This window comes from Xyrauchen texanus, chromosome 43 (assembly GCF_025860055.1).
Source record: "Xyrauchen texanus isolate HMW12.3.18 chromosome 43, RBS_HiC_50CHRs, whole genome shotgun sequence".
Lineage (NCBI taxonomy): Eukaryota > Metazoa > Chordata > Actinopteri > Cypriniformes > Catostomidae > Xyrauchen > Xyrauchen texanus.
This window is the reverse complement of record NC_068318.1, coordinates 16,399,098-16,414,304: the sequence shown is the minus strand read 5'-3', so window position 1 is coordinate 16,414,304 and position 15,207 is coordinate 16,399,098. Positions and strand designations below refer to the sequence as shown.

General features: G+C 38.2%; 1 pseudogene; it reads right to left on the bottom strand.

The window, feature by feature from the left end:
• LOC127635530 (E3 ubiquitin-protein ligase listerin-like) overlaps window positions 1–14,838 on the bottom strand; it is a 52,966-nt pseudogene extending 38,128 nt beyond the window's left edge.
• Window positions 14,839–15,207: the final 369 nt, after the last annotated feature.

Here is a 15,207-nt window from a genome sequence, read left to right as displayed (position 1 = left end):
AGAGGAAGCGGGTAACAATTCTTAACAGTTATGTCATTCAGCCCTCGATAATCAATGCAGGGGCGCAAGGATCCGTCCTTCTTTTTAACAAAAAAAAACCCCGCTCTGGTGGGCGAAGAGGAGGGGACAATAGTACCGGCCGCGAGAGCTACAGATAAATAGTCCTCGAGAGCCTTACGTTCGGGGGCCGACAGCGAGTAAAGTCTACCCCGAGGCGGAGTGGTACCCGGAAAAAGCTCAATATTACAGTCATACGAACGGTGCGGCGGAAGAGAAGTGGCCCGGGACCGACAGAACACCGCCCGCAGATCGTGATACTCCTCCGGAACCCCTGTCAAATCGCCAGGCTCCTCCTGTGAAGAAAAGACAGAAGAAAGGGGGGAATAGCAGACATTAAACATTCCACATGACAAGACACATTCCAAGAAAGGATAGTATTCTTAGACCAATCAATAGTGGGGTTATGCTGAACAAGCCAGGGATGGCCTAAGACTATAGGAGTGAAGGGTGACTGAAAAATAAAAAAAGAAATTGTCTCGTTATGATTACCAGAAACAGTGAGGGTTAAAGGTAGCGTTTCACGCTGAACCCTGGGGAGGGAGCTACCGTCTAAGGCAAACAAGGCCGTAGGCTCATCTAACCTCTGAAGAGGAATATCATGTTCTCGTGACCAGGTCTCGTCCATAAAACAGCCCTCTGCCCCAGAGTCAATCAATGCACTACAGGTAGCGGACGAGCCGGACCAACGGAGATGGACAGAAAGGGTAGTGCAAGACCTCGAAGGAGAGACCATAGTAGTAGCGCTCACCAGTAGCTCTCCCCTTACTGGTGAGCTTTGGCTTTTACCGGGCAGGAGGTAACAAAGTGGACAGCTGAACCGCAGTAGAGACAGAGGCGATTGATGATTCTCCGCTCCTTCTCCTTAGCAGAAATGTGGATGCCCCCCTGCTGCATGGGCTCGGAATCCACAGTTACGGAGGAAGATGGTAGTGCTGAGGAAGAGGAAACAGTGGTGAACGTGAAGTCCCTTCCACAAGTTCGGTGAAGCAGGTCGAACCTTCTCTCTATACGAATAGCGAGCTCAATCACGGAGTCCACACTCGAAGGAACCTCTCGAGAGAGAATCTCATCCTTAACCTCCATGCAGAGTCCTTCCAGAAAGCGGGCGAGTAAAGCCGGCTCGTTCCAGTCACAGGAGGCAGCAAGAGTGCGAAACTCAATGGAGTAATCGGTGACGGATCGCTTCCCCTGACGAAGTGAAGACAAGACCCGGGAAGCCTCCTCACAGAAAACAGAGCGGTCAAAAACCCTTATCATCTCCTCCTTGAAGTCCAGATAACGGTTGGTGCATTCAGCCTCCGCCTCCCAGATCGCCGTTCCCCACTCACGAGCCCGTCCGGAGAGGAGAGAAATCACATGCGATGCGTGCTCTGCACTGGGAGTAAGTAGAGGGCTGAAGAGAGAAAACAACGTCACACTGAGTGAGGAATGCGCGGCATTCAGTAGGCTCACCAGCAAAGCACGGTGGATTATTGATCCTGGGTTCAGGTGAGCAGGGAGCCCTGGAGACGGGCGTTGAATCGAGGCGAAGAAGATGTATCTGCTTGGTGAGGTCGGTGACCTGAGCAGCCAGGGCCTCGACGGCATGTCGCGCAGCAGACAGCTCCTCTTCGTGTCTGCCTAACATCGCTCCCTGGAACTCGACAGCAGAGTGGAACGGATCCGGAGTCGCTGGGTCTAGAATTAGCGAAGTATTCAGGGGAGATAAGGAACAGCTGGAGGAGGAGAAAAGAGGGAAAGGAGAAATGACCAAAGAGGGCAGCAGAGGGCGACAGAGAAAAGAGAAAGAACAGGGACAAGACATACCATGACAAAACAAAGACAAGACATAACATATATATATTCAGGGCATACGTTACTTATATTTTCAAATAATTTCATTAGAATTTTCTTTTAAATGCATGCTCTAAACTAAGCACATGTAACTTATCCTGTCCTCAGCAAGACGTCACAATATTAAACTGCTAAAATGTTTAAAATGCATCAAATTCATAAATATTAATACAGTTGAAATCAGAAGTTCACGTACACTTAGGTTGAAGTCATTAAAACCCATGTTTTAACCACTCCACAGATTTAATATTAGCAAACTATGGTTTAGGCAGGTTGTTTAGGACATCCACTTTGTACATGACACAAGTCATTTTTCCAACAATTGTTTACAGACAGATTGTTTCACTTTTAATTGACTATATCAGAATTCCAGTGTGTCAGAAATGTACATACAGTAAGTTAACTGTGCCTTTAAGAAGCTTAGAAAATTTCAGAAAATTATGTCAAGCCTTTAGACAATTAGCTTTTGATAGGAGGTGTACTGCATTGGAGGTGTTCCTGAGGGATGTATTTTAAAGCCTACCTTCAAACTCTCTGTGCCTCTTTGCTTGACATCATGGAAAAATCTAAAGAAATCAGCCAAGACTTCCAAATAAATAAAAACCTCCACAAGTCTGGTTCATCCTTGGGAGAAATTTCCAAATGAAGGTTCCATATTCATCTGTACAAACAATAGTATGCAAGTATAAACACCATGGGACCACACAGCCATCATACTGTTCAGGAAAGAGACGCATTCGGTCTCCTAGAGATGAACATATTTTTGTGCGGAAAGTGCAAATCAATCCCAGAACAAGCGCAAAGGACCTTGTGAAGATGTTGGAGGAAACAGGTAGACAAGTATCTATATCCACAGTCAAACAAGTCCTATATTGACATAACCTGAAAGGCTGCTCAGCAAGGAAGAAGCCAATGCTTTAAAACCACAGTAAAAAAACAGACTACAGTTTGCAAGTGCACATGGGAACAAAGATTTTACTTTTTTGAGAAATTTAATCTGGGCTGATAAAACAAAAATTGATGGATAATGACCATAGTTATGCTGGGAGGAAAAAGGGTGAGGCTTGCAAGCCGAAGAACACATCAAGCTTGGGGGTGGCAGCATCATGTTGTGGGGTGCTTTGCTGCAGGAGGGACTGGTGCACTTCACAAAATCTCAAGACATCAGCCATAAATTTAAAGCTCAGTCACAAATGGGTCTTCCAAATGGACAATGACCCCAAGCATACCTCCAAAGTTGTGGCAAAATGGCTTGAGGACAACAAAGTCAAGGTACTGGAGTGGCCATCACAAACCCCTAACCTCAGTCCGATAGCAAATTTGTGGGCAGAACTGTAAAAGCATGCGCGAGCAAGGAGGCCAATAAACCTGACTCAGTTTTGTCTGGAGCAATGGGCCAAAATTCCAGCAACTTATTGTGACAAGCTTGTGGAAGTCTACGTTAAACAATTTAAAGGCAATGCTACAAATACTAACAAAGTGTATGTAAACATCTGACCCACTGGGAATGTGATGAAAGATATAAAAGCTGAAATAAATAATTCTCTCTACTATTATTCTGACACTTCACATTCTTAAAATGAAGTAGTGATCCTAATTGACATAAAACAGAGAATGTTTTCTACAATTAAATATCTTAATTAAAAAAAGTTTAAATGTATTTTGCTAAGGTGTATGTAAACTTCTGACTTCAAATGTATATTGAAAGGTAGGGATCTGTAAGATATCAAACAATACATAAAGTTGACTTTAAATGATATTTTCCATAAAACAACTCCCTATCAAAGTCGTGTCCTCACTTTGCGTCAACTCCGTCATATTTTTTTTATAATTCTGAATAAATCAGACAATGTCATGGTCAGCTATAACTCTGCGAACACATGATTAAGACAGAAAAATATTCAATTTTGTCAACTCTGTCATAATGTTTAGAATAGTGTGTAAAATGTACAGAATGTATTTTATCACAACTCCTTTACTGAACACCATTACAGACTTAACACTATTGTTGGATGGATCAAATTGAAATAGCATGCTGTTCGGTGTGTCTGACAGAACTTACAGTAAGATGTAAGTTATGAAGTGAATAAATGTACATTTTTCTGAAAAAAAGCATTTTTATAAAAACCTGTTCCGTTACATGACCTTTGACTACAAATATGTCCATTTCAAATTAACTTCAAATTAATTCATTAAAAATTAAAAACTAAGATTTAAAACATGTTTTGTCCCTTATCTCAAGAACAGTGAGCAATATTACAGGTTCAAAACAAGTTATGCTAAGTCGACAGCATTTGATTGACAGCATTTCCCTTTTCATTAAAATAACTAAACTTTAGGTTCCAGTGAAGCACTTACAATGGAAGTAATTAAGGTACATTTTTGAAGGGGTTAAAAGGCAGAAATGTGAAGCATATAATTTTATAAATAAGCACTTAATGCATGTTTTAACATAATTATTTAAGCTGTAAATTATTTTATGCTAGTTTTAGGGTTTACAGCATTGTAAATCTGGATATACTGTAACTTCCAACAGAAAAGGTTAGGAAGTGATTTTATCACACTAAAATAATGTTAATATGCACACTGTTTACATCTTGTTGCTGTACTTTTGAAACAGTGAGTATTTTAACGTTTACGGACTAGCTCCATTCACTTCTATTGTAAGTGCCTCACTGTCACACTGATTTTTGCTTTTTTTAATGAAAAGGAGGAACAAGTCAAAATACATTTTGTGGTCATCTACATTATGCCACAAATGATGTTACTTGAGTTTCATTTATATTGACCCCACATATTCCTTTAACAGTTTTTTTTAAACAAACATATGGAAACATATGGTAAATTAATTAAGTTGCAATTTATATGGGACTTTATGTGTTTAGCATTTGAAACTGCAAGTAGTACTATTTTCAAAAAAGCACATTGATATTGAGACTGCTGTTAAAGTAAGCCAAACCTTTTGACTCTCAGTGGCACAGTGAGCATCTGACTTTTAACCCAGACAGCAACACTGTGGAGGAGGGTGCCCTTTGTGACCCCTGCACCCAGGTTTTTCATGTTTCATCTTCAGGAGGAGAGCAGCTGTTGAGCAGCCAAGAAACAGACACAACAGCAGACATCCAATTAACTTAAATGCTTTAGCACACACAGTTAAGATGCATGCTTTATAGCAGCAATATTTAAATGTTACAGGACCATATTCCATTTATTCATTCATTAAAGCAGGGGTCTTTAACTATTTTCGGACCAAGGACCCCTTGGTGGGTAGAGAGACGGAGCCAGGACCCCTGTAACATATTGTATAAAATTGATGCCTATAAAAATGTGTATGATAGGCTACCATATTATTGTATGTACATACTTTATGATGTATATATTGCAAAGCTTTTGAAATAATCATTAAATAATGTACAGCAGGGGTCCACAACTTTTCAGACATGGTGACATTTTTTATTTTCCTTATGAATCACTGTTCCACACCCCCTCTTTAGACAGTTTGACAGACAGAAAAACAGACAGACAGACCCTCTCCATGCAGAATAAAACAATTTTTATGAGGTTACCATTATGGAGTCTTCATCTCATGTGAGTGATACATTTTAATACATATATTTTAACATTTTATTTCAGTAGGAGTAAAACTTTGCAATGAGGAAAACAATGACTGAGTGCACCTTTAATTATGTTGTTTTTAGAGTCACCGTCTTGTGTGTGTGGAACATTAGGGATCGTGTATGCCAATCTTAGTGGTAACTATTTATTTACACCAGCAAAAAGGCTGTTGTTCTGAAAGAAAACGTAACTAATAATAAAATAAACTGAAGGCTGTCATCTGCTAAACCACACAGTGCAAACAACACAAAGCAGATGTGTTTACTCATGCGACCCTCTACTGCAGCACTGCTGAACCTGATGTGTGTTGCGCTTTGAGCGGCTCGTGATGAGCATGGGCGCATGAATGGTTTGTCCCCGCTGCACGCTTATGCTGACTAGCTCAGTTTCATCACACTTTAATAGCGTTTAGTGTTCCAATCAGTTCATAACTAAATACAACAGGATCCACGAATATGAGCAAGGATTAAAAAGAAGGAAGTTTTGGCATAGGAACATATCGATGGATTAAAATACACTTACTCTAGCTATCGCTCACGTGTGAGTGATTATTACAAGTGTTAATGGTGGATCAAACAATAATTTGCGGACCCCCTGCAGTACCACCACTTGATCCTTGATCTAAAGACAAAATTCACAAAATTTGTGGTATTCAGAAAGCATTTAATTATGGTACTGGTGGAGATCAATATTTCTAAAACCACAAATCTAAAAATTATTGAGAGATAGAGATCGACAGATACAGGCTGCAGTATGTTTTCACTGCATGTTTAACATGGATGATGGATGGATGGAAAGCAGTTCAATGGAAAGGAGTCGTCAAGAACCGGCTTGACAATATAAATAATTCATTTAATAATAAACACAAAAACATAAACACAACGAGCAGCTGCATGTCTTTCTCTCTCTCTCGAACCGTCGTCACCGGCCGCCTGATTGGGGACCGGATGTGCGTTGTTCCAGCCTGGCCCCGCCCTCCTCAGCTCTACAATGGATGAGTCCAATAATACTGTGCGAAGTATAGCAGGAAAGAAAATTTGGGAAATAAAGGAACTCTTTCTAAAGATTGCAGTATGTACCTGAGAGGGGAGTGATTGTTTGGTCTTGGGCACACAGCTGGAAAACAGTAATAAGCAGCTCCTCGGCAGATGCCAGCAGCAGGCAGCCCTTCACTGAAGAGAAGAAGGTGCCAGCCACATCAGAGATGAAAGAGACCAGCGGCTCCATGTTACCAGCATCTGACATGCCCTTTGCTTCCGACAGGGTGGCGTGGAGCTTGTCAAAGATGTGTTCCACATTTGCCTTGCATATGAGAGGCTCTGCGGAGAGATAAAATTGTAGGAGAACACCATTTACTGTGAAATTTACACAAAAGACATGGCTTAATTTTTTAAAGAGATCCACGACTTTTATGTCACTTTCAATCTATTATTAAAGACAACATGAAACAATGTTTGCAACTTATTTTAATACTGTAATGTGATGTATTTAAGTGAAAATGTATTCAATGAGGAAAATTTAAATAGAGTGGGATGTGATTTTATAGATTCAGTTGAAATGATTGCATTATTAGATTATTAGTAGTCTCTTAATGGCAGGTGGTTGGATTTGAGCATTAAACATTTGTAAAGCATTTTTGCAGTAATTATTGTTCCAAAGCAGCTTTACAGGAAACAGTGCCATTCAACATTGAACAAGCTAAAAACAACAGTTTCCTAGAAGGATAATGCATACTGTATGTATCGGTTCATACCTATTAATTAAAATATACACTGTAAGGAAGGAAAACATTTACGTTTTCTCTTACATTTTATACGACCCTCTATCACCCCCTTGCTGCCCCTCCTGCTCAATAAGACCAGTAGCATGTACTAAGTATGTATGGGCAATTTTGATTTCATATGTTAACATGTTAACTTTAAATATCCGAGTGAAACAATACTCTAAAAAATAATGCAGTGCGGGACTTAATTTTATCAATCTGGATTTGATCGGAATGAAACATGTTATGTTGTTATATTATTAGTTAATTGTTATATTGGTTAATTTCACCTAATGATATGCAGAAATATGTCTCACCATTATTGTGCTACTGTGATAGGTCGAAGCTGATGAGATAACATCTGTGATGGGAAGACAGACACGAGGATCCTCGAAGACCCACCGCACACAGCTCTCCAGCCAAACCCACTAACCTTTCACCTAATACGGGACCCCTCAGCCAGCCAACACATACCTCCACATGAACAAGATCTGTACAAGCCTGACAAAAAGACAAGAAAATATTTAGTTAGTTCATCTATGTTTAATATAAGAGTACTGAAACAAGTGTAACCTTATTGAAAAGAAATCATAAAAAAATAGGTACCTTTTGGTTAAGTTGAAGAGTCACAGCCCAATTCAAATCCCTCTGTTATGAAGAGACAAATAAGTGATTAATTTGATTATTATTGTTGTTTTGTGTGTTTAAATTAAAGAAAATGTGCTTTATAAAACAGATGGTTCTCTATCTGTTTGGATAAACCATGTTCGAAATTATGAGCACACTTATTATTATACTTATTAACACTAGCTATTACTTGACAGAAGAATGAATGTTTCTGATATTTCACAATAATAAATCTAAAAAATTGCGATCATGGTTCCTTTATCTTTAAAGTTGCTTGTATAATAAATAGGAAAGGATTTTTTTTAGAAACAATTTTAACAGATATTGCTGGGGCGGATTTCAATTTGTATGCAAATGCACAGATTAAAGTTTCACAAGAAAATTTTACTGAACACAAGCCCTCACATTATCATTACCTTGCAATATCTAGCCAATGGCATATTTCAGAGCAGACCAAAACAAGAAAAAAAAAATAATTCACTTTAGAAATACTATTCAATGACTTTTAATGGTATAGTTCACCCAAAAATAAAAATGCTCACAACATTAACTCACCCTCATGCCGTCCATGATTCCTTTCTTCTGCAGAACATAAATTAAGATGTTTAGATAAATATCTCAGCTCTGTTAGTCCATTCAATGCAAGTGAAGGCATCCAGAATTTTGAAGCAGATAAAGACAGCTTTATAATAATCAATATGACTCCAGTTGTTAACCACCTATCTTCAGAAGTGATTTGATAGGTGTGGGTGAGAAACAGATCAATATTAAAATCGGTTTTCTGCAAATCTCCACTTTTACTTTCACTTCCAAATTATTATTCTTTTGTTTTTTGGTGACTAACAATCTTCATGCATATTGCCATCTACTGGTTTTCCACTCTCTGCAGCAGAAAGTGGACAGCTGTGCTCTCTGCGAGCGGTCCGAGCACCAACCCCATTTCAGGCTTCATTTCCTCAGGCTTCAACAGCACCTGGAACTCCTGAGGGCTTGGGAACGCCCCAAGCAGCTGAGACAAAAACCACAGGTGTCTTTCTGAGTCACGTTCACTCATGTATACCATGTTGAGCTCGGACAACTGGCACACCAAATCCAACCGGTGACCTGTTCTCAAGGGATTGTCCCGTTTCTCCAGCCCACTCATGGGCTTCAGTGCTGCAGTTAAAATTTGAGGTTCCTCGTCCTGGCTTCTTTCTTCCTGATCCATAAAGCAGATTTTCACAGCTTTCTTCTGCTTGTTCTAATTAAGAACAAGTTGTTTGGGACAGTTGTTTGGGTTCTGTACAATTTGAAGGAGCAATGCAATGCCCTGCTGAGCAATTTGATCAGTTTCCTCACAGTCAATGTAGTGTGTGCATAATGGACTAAAACCCCTGCAGAAGTCTGACAGCAGTCTTTGGAAGGTGGTGACTTCTTTCCCAGCCACCCGCTTCTCCCATGACAGTAGCATATTTGAGACCAGAGGGAACAGAGGTCCAGCCTGCAGTGATGGCTTCCCCTGAGCTGTGTCAAAGGAAGGAGCTGTAGAGCAAAAAAGAGAGTTAGACATATGAAGCTCAAACATATACACACATAATAAAGACATCTTTTGCTGTAACATATCAAGTTGTCCGTGAAACAATCAGTACTTTTTATTTTTGGATGGACTGATATTCTGACCCAAGTCTACAAATATTTTCAGTGTTGTCTTTACATCCTTGTTAATGATGCTGCTATGCCATTATTTGAATTAGTTATTTCCATGCAAGTCTAATTTGTGGTACAATTTAATTCAGATTTATACGCCCCGAAATGTCATATAATGCATTGTGGTAGGTGGCTTAACATGTCAGTCAGACAACCCTTTCTGTCTAAGCTGACGGTTCTTGAATAAGCTGCAAAGTGGACCAGAATTGTCTAAAGTATGGCTCTGCGAGACTACTCTCCTCATGACCAAAAGACCTGTTCTGAGAGGAGCATGTCCTGGATGCTTTTCTGCTCCTGCTCGTCACCAGCGTTCTGCAGCATGATAAAACGCAAGCACTCCATTATGGCAAAAATGATAGCAGCACTCTCTGAGGGACTGGACGTGGCACGCTCACGCGACAATCTGGATCAAACACGAAAGCACAAATGAGTGTTCATAGTTCAGTTATGTGCTTATAAAAAAGTTTAGTTGAGCATTCTTTAAGTACCATACAAGAAATTACACAGAAACAACAACAGATACATTTTAATTCACAGTATTCTTCAGTAGGCCTCCCTATAAACATCATATCCCTACTTGCCTAACTAAATTATAAATGTAAATATTTATTTTAATTTTTTATTATATATTAAGTTATTAATTATATATGTATTAAAAACGAGAGTATATTAATACAATATAAATTAACAAGTTAAGAGGTTTACTTGTACATTTTCTAAATAATTAACTGTACCAAAAAAAATAAAAAATAAATAAAAGGTACATTTTGAATTCACAAATCTTCAGTAGGGCTCCCAACTTGGCCAAATAATTCTAAAATAACAAATGTATTATTATTAATTATATATTATATATATATCAGACCAAACCAAGTCTTATGGCCTCTAGATTAAACGACATTCACTGTTGCCATAAAATCCCCTCCTGAAAAAAAGTGTGCCCATACTGCTACTTTCAGAGTAAATTCAGAGTCCAGACCGGTTACCACTCTTTAATTCAATCACATCAAAATATGTGCTCACCAGAGATTACCCTGACATTGCTCACTCATCAAATGTCTAAGTTTGTCCTATTGATAAAAGCTAATTCATAAACACTAGACATTGAGATGGAGTTCTGACTGTAACACAACATACCTTTAATTTAGTGAATGCATCTCTTTTAGACAACTTTTGCAAGACCAGGCGAAAATCTCTTAAGCTCACTGGACAGCAGGTACATATCCTGGGTTACAGGTGGTCAAAACACAGAATCCAACAAACCCAGGTACCACGCCGCTCTCCCTGGCCAACAGATCAGCAGCTCTACCACTGCTGGAAGGCTCAAAAAAGAGAAACAGAGCTGTTATTGCATTCATCTGCTCTCTCTCTCTCACCTCTACACAGATCATAGATGGTCATATACATTAACATCTGAAGACTGTATACCAATCAAGCCCTAATACATTTTGTTATATTAGGTTACAGAACTAATAACCAACTCGTTCTGCCTGGTTACACTACTGACACCTGAGGGATATTCAAGAAAGCAGGTTAAGTGACTTACACGGGGTAAATTTACTCAGGAGTCAATATCACTATAAAGTGCCTTTGGTGTCCTCATCAGAATCGCTCAGTCATCATGATCATAATGCAAAATAATGAAATTCTGAGGTTTTATTATAAATGGCCAAACACTTACACACATACAAGTACAATGATAAGTCTCTTGAAATGTGTTTTTCTGATTTTATACCATTTTCTTTGATTGGATGTATGTGATTTTGGCATGTCCCACACGCTACTCAGCTAAATTCAGTGAGTCTAAAAAGTGGTTAAATGACATAAAATTAAAATACTTTTTGAATGTTCTTATTGTCCTCATCAAATTATTTAATAAAACAAGTCATTTTGATTATTTATATTTTATTTTCATAATAATATTAAGCATTTTGCATGTGTCCCTGAAATTGCTGTCCACCCTGTCATTATTGGGTAAACGCCCTTTAAGAAACCAACTGATGTACACAGTGACATCCCCTCCCCCATTTGGTCTTTCTTCAGTGGAGGTTAAAACATCTGCTGCACACACAGTAAGTAGCTACACTTATATTTCCTAATTTTCATCATATTGTGTTTGTAGTTGCGTGTTGTCAAGCTTAATATGTCCACCCTGTCATTGTGAAATATTAATTAATATAAAAACATTTCAGAAATTCAAAATATATATTTTAAACAGTGCACAGTCAGCGAATCACTTTGCTAACTGCTACACACCATGTGCTCATTAAATGCTAACTTTAGCCAAAAATGTCCACCCTGTCATTGTCCACCCTGTCACCAAGCCTTCCAATGACAGGGTGGACATGGTTCATGACAGGGAGGACATTTACAGTTTTTGCCACATTTTGATTTTTATTTCACATATCAGAACAGTTATAACACGTTATAACACATATTATAACAGTAGATTATATACATGTTCCAGTCCATAATCCAACGTACTCCATAAGGGGCTTTTGCACCGCATAGCTCTAGCAGGGTGGTAGGGGTAGGGTTAGGGTTAGGTTAGGGTTAGAACTAATTTCCCCCTGGACCATATTTCTGGTTGCATTTGCACTGGCAGTAGGAAATAAGGGTTTCTTGTTGTTCCTGTTGTTTCTTTAATGTTCCTGTTCTCTTCTAGTTCACCCATTAAAGCATTTGTCCACCCTGTCATGCCAGGTTCCACCCTGTCATCTTGTTGTCCACCCTGTCATCTTGTTGTCCACCCTGTCATGTTCAACTTTTATGAAAATAAACAAATTATTTTAACTAATTAAGTTAACAAAACCTTGTGTGTAATTTCTTAATAAACAAATGAGGCCCAGTTAGTATTGTTTGAAAGTTTGACTAAATATCTTTGTTGTTAGATTTTATTCAGAAAAGAATGTGCAACTATCGCATATTTTATTGGGCAAAACATATTTAGGCATTAACTTCATTATTATCAAAATACTTTTTCCATTAACTAAAATGTTTTGTTGGGAAAGGGACACATTATCTTTCTGCAGATCTTCATTTTATAATCACTATGCAATGAAAATGTATTTATTCTACTTTGAATTTGTCCATGACAGGGTGGACATATTTTATGGTTTGGTTGTATATTGTCAGCTTGCAGTTAATTTATAAAAAGTGCTGGAGCTTGACCAATATGCATTTCTAACAGCCTAAGGTCTCCTTAATACAAAACATATAAAGTTAAATGGAAAATCTCAGATTTTTTTTTTGTGGAAATTGTGAAGTCTCAAAGGCACTTTACGGATAACCTAAGCTTTCTGTTCCAAAAACTGAGGGAACTTTTCGGGTATGTAAGTAGCCATAGCAACTTACTCTCTGAACGTAACCTGCTCCGGAGTAGGCTATGTATGTTTCAGTTAGTTTATTTCAGGTAGATGCTAATACATTTCAGACAGAGGCTGTCAGCGGTCAGCGCATGCGTGCCCTTTTAATAGCAGCACAGTGGCCGTGTAAATTCAGATTACGCACAATATTATAGCCTACTTTTAAGCAATATTACGGTAAACTTTACCTCACAAATCTTCTTTACTCCAGCATATCCCGTCTCACACCGCAGATTTGCATTCAAAAGTGAACAAACTGTGTACGTTGTGCTTTAACTTTTAATGGGAAGGTTTTAATACTGTAATATTTTTTAACGTAGACCATCACAGTGAAGACAGGAAAATTAATTATTAGAAGGGCTAAAATATGTATTTATATTTAGCCCTTCTAATAAATCATTTTTGATCTATAAATTTCATAGAATCAGATTTGAATTGCACCCACATTCTATTTACAGTTCCTAAAGTCAATGAATATTCATGTTATTTATAAAATGACATTCCATATTATCAATATGTAGGTAATGTCTGCTAATTAAAATCTTAAGCAATTAATCACTTGTTATTCTTCTTCACTAATATGATAATTTCACAGACCACAGATATAGAGGATAGAGATTGTATTTCTTATCACTCTAATTCATGAATTAGGCTACTGTACATGTACATGCACACATTTCCAGACGTGTTCATTGAACTTTATTATCTGAAAATATAAATGAGACTGTCATCTAGAGTCACGCACAGTGCCCTCATTTAGCTGGTGGTCAGGTGATTTAATGAAAAGATGTATCTTTCTGATGCTCAGCCTCCTCTACTCCATCAGAAGCTGTATATGGTCCATCTCAAAATTACATTTTTGTTCTGCCTTTCAGTAGAGATCATTTACAGCTTCCTATTAACAAGGAAGAGATTAAATGTCCCTAATGCTGAGATCATGAACATCTATAATGTGCAGTCAGACACATGATCTTCAATTCAAACAACGTCATTCTGTACCAAGTTGCTGGAGGCAGATGGACGTTACTGTACATGACAACACGACATGACAAGTTTTAATGCCACATCAAATGAGAAAAGAACACAATGGACACGTAACTCCTTTCACTGCCCACCACTGTTACAGCAGATCTTCATCTTATAATGCACATGAATAATCATGTGTGGCCTACTAAAAAACATAACATTAAATCTATGGGAAATGATGGCAACTGTGGGAGATCCTACAATGGAAAGAGGGTTTATTAATACAATGAGACATCAGCAACTGTGGGAAATTAAAGGTGATATGATTCTAAGTTTTTAGAAACCCCAACTGGGTACATCAAATGGTATTAAAAATAAAGGAAATACATTCAGTTCACATGACATACAGTAAAATACAATTAGCATGCACAGATAAATATAAAGTAAACCTATAGCCTATTATCATTATATTAATAGAATATGAATGTTAATACTTATAATTAAGTTCAGTGCAAACAAATAACGTAACGGTCGACCTTTTAAACATTAATGTAGGCGAGAGAGGTCTAATATTAATGTTGAATAAAGCGTACGGTAGAACTTTATAGTTTTATTAATTAAAAAATGCAGGTAATGACTCAGTATAATTTCTGTCAACCAAACTCTCATTCCTAAACCAATGTAGCTCCTATCGCTATTACGAGTGAAGATGAAATAATGCTCGTTTGCAGTCTTGCAAACTTCATGTTCTGCTTCACTGAAATATGGCACGCCTTTCTTCTTAGCGTCTGTTTCCACGGAGACGCGTGGATTCGGTGATCTGCTGAGAATGCCTTTCTGAGTTAACCGAGATGCGCACAAACTCTGAGTTTCAAACACATGATTGAGTGAATTAATCCCGCGCATGTGTTCTGGAACTCGCATATCGCGAGTAAGCAAGATTTGGGTTAATCAACCGAGAGTTCAGGGTTTATGTCACGTAAATTAACCTGGCTTTCTGGAGTACTCCTCTGAAGTCACCAGTCCAAGAAGACAGATTTACAAATTTGTGACGTCAACAAGAAAATAAATCTCGACAAAAGGATCCAATGTTCAAACTATCAAACAAACATACTTCTAAAATACATTTGTATAAATACATCTATAATTTCTTTGTGATATGGCTGTCGGTGGTTCATCTTTACTGTGTCAATTGTTCGGCTCACTAATGAATGATTGCATAGATTTGGCTTGTAGCTATAAACAGGCTATAATTCGAGACATTTTTATTTGTCATAAAGGAACATTTCCTTT